This window comes from Myotis lucifugus, unplaced genomic scaffold (assembly GCF_000147115.1).
Source record: "Myotis lucifugus unplaced genomic scaffold, Myoluc2.0 scaffold_2, whole genome shotgun sequence".
NCBI classification, from domain to species: domain Eukaryota; kingdom Metazoa; phylum Chordata; class Mammalia; order Chiroptera; family Vespertilionidae; genus Myotis; species Myotis lucifugus.
The window spans coordinates 22,970,919-22,981,123 of record NW_005871050.1 but is presented as its reverse complement, the minus strand read 5'-3'; positions in this window follow the sequence as shown (position 1 = coordinate 22,981,123).

Below are 10,205 nucleotides of genomic sequence, written 5' to 3'. Positions count from 1 at the left end.
TTTAAGACCACACTGCCTTTTGTGAGCTTCAGATGAAACAATGTTTGTGAAAACACCTTGGAAACTGAAATATATGGTTATTTTTAGGAGACCTGTGGTTAGTGTGCTTGCCACCCACACTAACCCTTTCTCCTCTCAATTAGGCAGCAAGCACTTATTCAGTCTTAAAGGCTCTAGCCCCGGGGTACAGTGGGTGAGGGAAAGCATTGTTCTTCCTAGCTTTTTGACAAGTTGATCTAAGCTTAAGCCTTATGGCCCTCAGGTCTTTTCAGTCAGCATCAAGGGGAGTCCCTCCTTTGGTTTCTCAAAAGCATATGTATTTGTCAGGTGCTCTTTAGATACTCTGTAGTTTCTACCTTCAGGCCTGCCTTCCCCTCCCTAGGGAAAAGTGGTTCCTGTGGGGGAAGGGAGAGGGGGACATTTCCAAATTCTTCCTCTCTTGCATCAGAACTGCCAGGGTCCCCAGACTCCAATTTTTCAGGCATAATTTCTTTACATCCTTAAGGGTCTACCCCATAAGGTGTTTTAGACTGATCTCAGGCAGGTAAGTTACATTTTGCAGAGATTTCACTTATTCCCAAAGTGCAGTCTTGGCTGCTTGGTACAAAGCCCAGGACTTCCCCGCTCTCTCGTGGTCAAAAAACACCGTGAGGGTTTGCCTCTCCTTGACCCTAGCTTCCAGATTGCATTTGGGTCTGCTCTGAAAGCTCCTGGGGGAGTCCCCCAGCTTCAATTTGGCCAGATGCTCAATGTCCTGATCAAATCACACTCCCCAATTATTATTTTTTTTACTTTAAATAGCTTTTGCACAGACCTTTATATTCACTCAAACCAGGCCTCCTCCTCCAGTTAGTTCATGCTCAGAGTAGTTGCCCTATTTGCAGGCTGAGGATCCCTGGTTAATTAGTCTTGAGTTTAGTCTTTCCCTCATTCAAAATCCTCTTCACATTTATCCTAGGGGGTTTTCACCCTCTGACTTTGCAGAGTTGATTTTACCACAACAAGTGTTGTTCAAGTGGAAATCAAATTGAAATTTACACACACATCATCTTCTAGAGCAGGGGTGGATAAACTGCTACGAAGAACTTTTTTTTTTTGCATTTTTAAAGAGTTGTTCAAAGAAACAAAGAAGAATGTGTATCTGAGACTAGGTTTGTAGCCTGCAAAGCCTAAAATATTTACTGTCTACACTTGTCCAAAACAGAGTTTGAAGCACTTTTGACCTTATCACCTTCTCTCTTACGTTACAGGAAATTCCTGACTTATTTATTGCTACATTTTACCATCTCATCTATCTCTTCCATCCAATTTCTAGTCTAGCTCAGAAGAGTTTAAAAGGTTTCTGTTGTACCTTATGAACTCACATTTCATTTCTTTCCCAGAGAATAAACTTCCTTTGGTGAGACCAGCTTCCCGTTCCCTTCCCTTCTGTCTCTAATTAATATCCCTTTGGCTTTGGTGGACACTTGGAAAGTGAAAGATTCTTGTTTATTTTGACCTAGTCTTAGAAAAATGCGCAAGGTAATTTGAAGACAGAGCAGATGTTAAATAAGGAGAGATTTTTGTGGAGGACTAAACCATGGAGACACTTAAAATACCCCTGCAAATGGAGACTAACTCTGTTTCACCCACCAGGTGATTTATTTCCATAGCTCTTTGGAGAAGGCAGGATCAGTTTACTGGGGCTCAGCTTACTCAGCAGAAGAGCTAATCTCCTCTGTTAAAATGTATTTTTTGCTGGAATTTAATCTTACTCATTGGTTTTCCTTGTGCACTTCCTTCATAGTTACTGAGGGTGGGCCACACCTAAAGACTATTGTCTGACTCAAGCAGAGAACATCAGCAAGTTAGTCCAAACACAAATACTTACTGAACAACTATTAGATACCTAGCATGTGACTGGTGCCATTTGGAATACAAAGAAGTCTAAACTTGGACTCGGCCTCAAAAATCTCCAGTGTAGCTGGAGAGGCAAATGCTAAAATAACTATACCAAAGGTTCTCTAATACATTTCAGATGAGGAAATAACCTCAATTTTAAACAATCTCTCCTGATTGTCCCACAGCACACGTATATTTGTCAAACTGTCATTTTATTCTGAATATATGCTTGTTGTAACCATGCTTGCTGTAACTGGGAAGAGAGCTACGTGAACTTTGATTGGCAAAAAAGGTATATAGTATGTGTTCAATGAAGATTCCTTGAATGACTGTAGGTAGACAAGTTATAGAGGACATTCCAAGCTCAAGGAATAATAGCATTACCAAGGTTTACAATCTAAAAAACTCTGGTTTATTTTCAGTACAAGTGAGTAGACAGTTTGTGTAGAGGCTAGGAAAAGTTCAGTCCAGCTATGTAATTAATGTTGACCTGGAGAAGGAATATACTTGTCAAAAAGGACTCCTGTGGTTAACTGGATCCAAATTTATAATCAGAGTCTAGCAGTGGATGTTTTCAAGGGGCCTCCCATTCATATTGCATTTCAGGGAAAAGCCACAGACTGGGATGCCAAGCCTCCTACAAAATGTTCCTGCTGACTGAGCCTACCTTTATAAAGAAGTTCATGGAACTTTATTTCTACCAAAGGGCTGAGAACTGCCGCATGCAATTGGAGCTGTGCAGCTATATCCTCATTTGCATCTTTACCAACCAATCAGAGCAATTCCATAGGGACCAATCAGGGCAATGCTATTTGGACTAATCAAACTGTGCAAATTTAGATTCTTCATTTGTATAAAAATAGACCAATCATGGATTAGGGCAGGCACTTCTTCTATATCTATATATATAAAAGGCTAATATGCTAAGTGTCCCTTCCTCAGTCCGACCGGTCTCTATGATGCGCACTGACCACCAGGGGGCAGACGCTCAACGTAGGAGCTGCCAAGCTGCAGTGACTTGGCAGTGGCAGTTCTCAGGTGACACACCCCGAAACCAGAGAGGAGGGAACCAGACTCCTCATGGGGCTGTGCGATTCCACCTTTGGCTGTAGGTTATGTTGTTGCTGGGGCACTGTCACCCTGATTCTGATTCACTGCACACTTGCATTTGCGTTCCACACCCTATACAACAGCAAATTTGCAGAGTGCCCTCTCACACTCTGGAATCCCTCAAGGGATGTCAGAGAGCCAGTTTCAGCCAATCCCTGCAGGCCAGGCCGAGGGACCCCATCTGCCGGAGGGACCCCCACTCACTCCACAGAGGCCTTTCAAGCCACAGCACCACCCCAGGTGCAGCTGGCTGGGGAGGTACTGTGGGAGGGTGGCTCCAGGGTGTGTCTGGGCCCTCTGGCCCAGTCCTGCCCCACCAGCCATCTTCTAATTAATTTCCTTTCAATGTGCATGAATTCATGCACCAGGCTACTAGTAAACATATAAGTAGGCCTCCCCTTTGTCTTTGGGAGCACACTTTCAGTTTCCACTGGAGGCTGTTTCCCTGGTTTATAAGCTATTCTCCTGAATAAAGTCTCTCCTTTTACTGCACCCCCAATTGGCAACTCTTGTTGGCATTGGATTGGTGGCAGCATCCTTTTTATGACAGTATGGTAGGACCAGATATTTGAGGAACTTGAATGTCAACTAGAATAATCAGAACCTTTTCAGGGGGGTGGCTTGGGAGACTGATGAAATTGTTGCTTTATGAAAAGTAGCCTGGTGGTGGTACAGAATGGTTTAGAGGGTGTATAAACTAGAGGTCAGACAGACATTACAAAGCGTTAAGAACAAAGAAGACTAAAGCCAGGAATATACACTATCTTATTTATTCCATCCTGTTCTTCTTGATGCATAAATGCTATTTTGTGAGGGAACATGACTGTCAGGTGCCACGTTTGACTTTATTGTGTCTTTCACTCTGTGAAAAATACCTAAATTATTGCATACATCATATTTCACAACCAAAGTCCACAAACCTATCCTGGGTCGAGGGCAGCTAGTCTGAGCTGGAAGGGCAAGGCCAGCAAGTGGCCACAGCCAGAAAAGTGTTTCAGTGATATCTGGAAGTTTTTTCCAATAAAAATATCTTTTCTACCTGCTGTTGAGGATTCAGAAGCCAAAGGCATTTTTATGATCTCACATAAAACCAAGGGGACATGTTGACTCCATGATGATTCCAAAATCAATACCACCTGCCACAATCCTTATAAGATCCATGTATCAACCTGCCTGCTAAAATCTCCTGAATATTACATAGACATCTTTAAATTAACATATAAAATCAAACCTATCATCTGCCTCCATTCCTACCCATACTTCTCTTCTACTATTACCCATCTCCATGAATGACACCACCATTTACCTTATTGCCTAATTACCCAAACCAGAATCACAGGAGACCTACAAATTTCTTTCATTCTCACTCTCACTCTCTCTGAAAATCCCCGCCTTTTGTGTGCTTATTATTTACTACTTTATTCTTGGAGACTCAGCTTAGACTATTCTTCAATTCTCCGAGTGTTAGATGTTTCCCTGTCTCAGATGGTACTATCGTCATGCTTTGAATATAAAACTAATGCTATTCTACTATATTGACTTGATCTGTCTATTTTTACCACTAGAAAATGAGTTCTTTAAGGGAAAGTGTTTATTTATTTTTTTTCTATTTGTCTACATATAGTACATCATTCAGAGTATTTGTTACTGGATTGGATGAATGAATTTGAACATATTCACATGATATGTAAAAGTTTGAGACCTGATCCCTTCTGGAGAGCAGGTTTTGTAGGTACAGATAAGGGAAAGCATGATGGCAACAGAGGATTTAAAATATGGGGGTAGGGGGGATGTTGGTATGTAGAGCATTAGGGGATACTATGAGCAGAGAAAAAGTTATACTGAAGGTATCACAGAAACTGCTCATCCTTGGAGACAGCAAGTCTTGATGATATAGGAATTTGTGTTTCAACAGAGGAAACAGTGCAACCTATTTAGGAGAGTCAGCTGACTTCTGGGAGGCAGGAAGTTAGCAAGATACTGGAGATTAACAGGAGGCTACTGTGTACCCAGAGAGAAATAGTGTTTATAGAAGGAAGACTTTCAGACTTTTGGTTACAAGAAAGCATCTGCCTTAACAAAGTGCCACAAACTGGATGGCTTAAAAGAACAGAAATGTATTCTCTCACATTTCTGAAGACCAGAAGTCCAAAATCAAGGTATTGACAGGACCACACTGCCTCTGAAGCTTCTAGGGGAGAACCTTTCTTTGCCATTACCAGCTTCTGGTAGCCACGGGTGTTCTTTGACTTCTGGCAGTACAACTCCAATCTCTGCCCTCATCTTCACATAGCTATCATTCTTTGGTGCATTTCTGTGTCACTACATAGTGTTTTTCTCTTGTATCTCTTGCTTTTCTTCTCTACTTATAAGAATGACAATCATATTAGATTAGGGCTCACTCTAATGACCTCCTTTCTTTTCTGTTGTTGTTAATCCTCACCAGAAGATATTTTTCCATTGATTTTTTTTTAAAAAGAGAGAGAATGGAAGGGAGAGGAAGAGACAGAGAGAGAGAGTGAAACATCCAGCTGAGAGAGCCACATCAATTGGTTGCCTCTTGCATGCACCCTAACCAGGGATGGGGATTGAGCCTGCAACCAAGGTATATGCCCTTGACTGGAACTGAACCCTGGACTCTTCAATCCTCCTGCTGACACTCTATCCACTGAGCCAAACTGGCCAGGGCTCTAATGACTTCATGTTAACTTCATTGCACCTGCAAAGACCTTATTTCCAAAGTCGTATTTCCAAGTAGTGGGGGTTAGGACTTCAACATATCTTTTTGGGGACACAATTCAACCCACAGCAGGGTCCAAATGAGCCCAGGTCCCTAAAAGCATTTCTTGGTTATTAAGATTGGAGGACATAATCTCTCTTTAAACCTAGCTTCAGGCTTGACCTCTACCATGGCCAAGTTTTCATTTTCTCTGTCTAATGTTCTTTTTTTTAGGGGAAAATATATGTACAATCTTTTTTGAATGGCTGTGTTTTTAATATCTTAATTTACTTGGATAAATGGTATGTCCTTCCACATCGTGTTAGGTTTGCTTACTTTTTTTTCAGTGTTCTTTGTTCAAATTATTTCAATGTGGCCACATGTTTATTTTCTCTAGCTTGCAAATATTGGGAGTGGGGAAAGGAGAGCTTTCTCAGAAGAAGGAAGAACCGAGATGTTGATGAAGTACACAGAAAAAGTTCCAGGCCTACTACTTGATTTGCTAAGCCCAGATATCATGGCTGTGTTCCTTGAGATTCTTCCACATCCTGTCCCACATCAGATACTTTGAGTTGCCACAGTCAGCCCTCCCTTCTCCTAGTAATCAGTGATGGCGAACCTTTTGAGTTCAGCGTGTCAGCATTTTGAAAAACCCTAGCTTAACTCTGGTGCCGTGTCACATATAGAAATTTTTTGATATTTGCAACCATAGTAAAACAAAGATTTACATTTTTGATATTTATTTTATATATTTAAATGCCATTTAACAAAGAAAAATCAACCAAAAAAATGAGTTTGCGTGTCACCTCTGACACGCGTGTCATAGGTTCGCCATCACTGTGACCTAGTTCAATACCTTGCTCTGGGTCCTACCTGAGTCCATGGTTCTTGATCCATAAATGAGAAAGGATAAGAACAGGGTTTCTCACCCTAGATGGCTTGGCTCAGTGGATAGAGTATCAGCCTGCAGACTGAAGAGTCCCAGGTTCGATTCCAGTCAAGGGCACATGCCCAGGTTGTGGGCTCGATTCCAAGCAGGAGGCATGCAGGAGGCAGCCAATCAATGATTATCTCTCATCATTGATGTTTCTATCTCTCTCTCCCTCTCCCTTCCTCTCTGAAAAATTGGATTGGTGGCAGCATCCTTTTGACAGTATGGTAGGACCAGATATTTGAGGAACTTGAATGCCAACTAGAATAATCAGAACCTTTTCAGGGGGGAGGCTATTTGGACTAATCAAACTGTGCATATATATATGAAGGGTTTCTCAACCTGGGTTTCACAGATTAATTGAGATCTATAAGATTGTGTGTTTCTGTTAGTGTGATGAAACACATTATCACAAACTTGGTGACTTAAAACAACAGTTTATTGAAACAACAGAAGTTTATAATCTCACAGTTCTGGAGGCCAGAAGTCTGAAATCAAGGTGTCGGCAGGGCCATGTTCCCTCCAAAGTCTCTAGGGGAGATTCTGTTCCTTGTCTCTTTCAGCTTCTGGTGGCTTGCAGCATTAAATGACTTTTGGCTACATCTCTGCCTCTTCCTTCACATTACCTCCTCATCTACTATGTCTTCTGTGTGCTTCTTATAAGAACACCTCTGATTGAATTTAGGTCCCACTTGGATAATCCAGGATGATCTCCTTATCTCAAACTCCTTAATTTAATTACAGCTGCAAAGATGCTTTTTAAAAATGTCATATTCACAGGTTGTGGGGATTAGGACATGAACATAATTTTAGGGAGCCACCTTTCATTTCTTCTCTTACTGCCTTTAAGATTCTCTCTTTGTCTTTAACTTTTTGGCATTTTAATTATGATGGGACTGGCCGTGGTCCTGTTTGGGTTCTTCTTGCTTGGGATTCTCTGTGCCTCCTGAACTTGTGTGACTTTTTCCTTTACCAGGTTAGGGAAGTTTTCTGCCCTTATTTCTTCAAACATGTTCTCTATCCCTTTCTCCCTCTTCTGGCACACCTGCTAGTCTAATATTGTTATGTTTCAATTTGTCCCACAGCTCCCTTAAGCTGTCCTCCTGTTTTTTAATTGTTTTTTTTCTTTTTGGTTCTCTGATTCATTTTTTCAACCCTGTCTTCTAATTCACTGATTTGATCCTCAGCTTCCCCTAGTCCACTGTGTATTCCTTCCAGTGTGTTCTTTATTTGTGCTATGTCATTCTTTATTTCTGTTTTCATAGTAACTATATCTTTTCTCATGCTATTGAGCATTTTTAACATCATTACTCTGAACTCTTTATCAGATAAATTTCTTATTTCCATTTCATTTATCTCTTCTTCTGGAGAAAACCTCTTGTTCTTTCATTTGGCGGTTGTTTCTTTGTTTCCTCATTTTGGCTGTCTGTTTGGGTTTGTGACTATGTATTAGGTAGATCCTCTAGGCCTCTCAATCTCTAGTGCAGGACAGTGTCAAACGCTGTTTCTGACTGATTACATCAGGCAAAGACTCAAAGCCTCTAGAGCAGTAGTTTTCAACCTGTGGGTCGCGACCCCTTTGGCGGTCGAATGACCCTTTCACTGGGGTCGCCTAAGACCATCCTGCATATCAGATATTTACATTACAATTCATAACAGTAGCAACATTACAGTTATGAAATAGCAATGAAAATAATTTTATGGTTGGGTCACAACATGAGGAACTATATTTAAAGAGCCAGAAGGTTGAGAACCACTGCTCTAGAGACTGCCTCTGCTTACAGACTAATAGGGTTCCGACTTGAATGGCCCCAGGCAATTGTCCTCCAGTGTGGCAAGAGTTATTTTCAACAGGGTGAGGCAGTCTTCTGCTTGAAGACTAATTGTTATTTTAGTCTCTTAAGTGGCCTCAGGACAAGGTGTTTTCCAATAGGGTGGGTCAACTGTCCTACCCCCTGCCCCAGGCAAGGCAAATGTCTGTGTGGGGAAGATGTCCTCCACTGCATGAGGGAATGACTCAGCACAGGAAACTGGGAGGTGTCTGCCTTCCGAGGTCTAAACCTCAAATCCCCAATCCTGGCTTCTGCTCACATAGCTCCAGTCCACTCTGCCCTCTCTCTGCCAGAGCACAAGGTGGGTGGCTCCACAGGGAATTTTGTGTGCTGGCCCTTCAAGAGGGTGCCTTCAGCCATCTCTCCCTGGCAGACAGCAACCCCACTGCTTTTCATAGCCAGATGTTATGTGGTACCCTTCTCAGTTGTGGTGCTCTCTGCTGGGGGGCAAAGCTTGGGGATTAGATCTCAGAATTCTCAGTGGCAACCCCCCACAGCTGACATATCTCTCCGGGACTTCAGTTGCTGTCTGTGGGCACCTGGCCAGCCCTTTTGCACCTCTGCCTCTCCTACCAGTCTCTATGAGGTCTCCACTTTCAGTCCTCGATTATCAGGGTTCTCTCCTGCGAGTCTTCTGTTGATTATCGAGGACGTTTTTCTGTATTTTAGTTGTAATTCCAGTTTGTTCCTGAAAGCATGCCCATGCAGCATCCACTTACTCCGCTGCCATTTTTAATCTCGGGGAGCCACATTTCAAATCACTACAGTGTTGTTGTTGTTTTCCCCTGGGGGAGGGTAGTTACTTAGAATTTACCAGATTCTCAAGGGTCTGTGATACAGGGATGTTTCTCTCTTTCTCTCCCTCTCTCTTCCTTTCTCTCTAAAAGTCAATAAAAACATATTTTTTAAAGAAGCAATGATCTTTAAGGACTTTTGGAGTGCAATATTTTATGATTCTGTAAATGGTAAAGTAAATGTGACTTGATCTTAGTAAAATATCTTGCAAGTCAAAGGTACTCAGTGAATTTAAATACATTTGATTTGGCATTGGAATCATAGGAAAATTGATATATCTGACATTACTGAGCAGTTATCATATACTAAGTGCTACTCAGTGTAGTGTATGTATATCAATTCTGAGTACAGATCTTTACCTCCTTGGTTAAGTTTATTCCTACATATCTTAATTTTTTTGGTTGTAATGGTAAATGGGGTTTTTTGTTTCTCTTTATTTTTTTAATATGTTTTTATTGATTATAGAGAGAAAGGGAGAGGGAGAGAGAGATGGAAGCATCAATGATGAGAGAGAATCATTGATCAGCTGCCTCTTGCATGCCCCACACTGGGGATTGAGCCTGCAACCGAGGTATGTGCCCTTGACTGGAATTGAACCCAGGACCCTTCAGGCCACAGGCTGATGCTCTATCCACTGAGCAAGACTGGCTAGGGCTAGTTTCTCTTTCTGAGAATTCATTATTGATGTATAAAAATGCCATGATTTCTGAGTGTTAATTCTGTATCCTGCTACATTGCTGAATTCATTGATTAAAAAAAACAAAATAAACTGATGGACAAAATAGATCCAGAGACATGGAAGCTTGGAAACAGACTGGTTGAATCCAAGAGTAAAGGGGGTGGGTGGGAAGAGATTAACCAAAGAACTTGTATGCATATATGTATAACCCATGGGCACAGACAATAGTGTGGTGAAGGCCTGGGGTGGGGGGTGGGT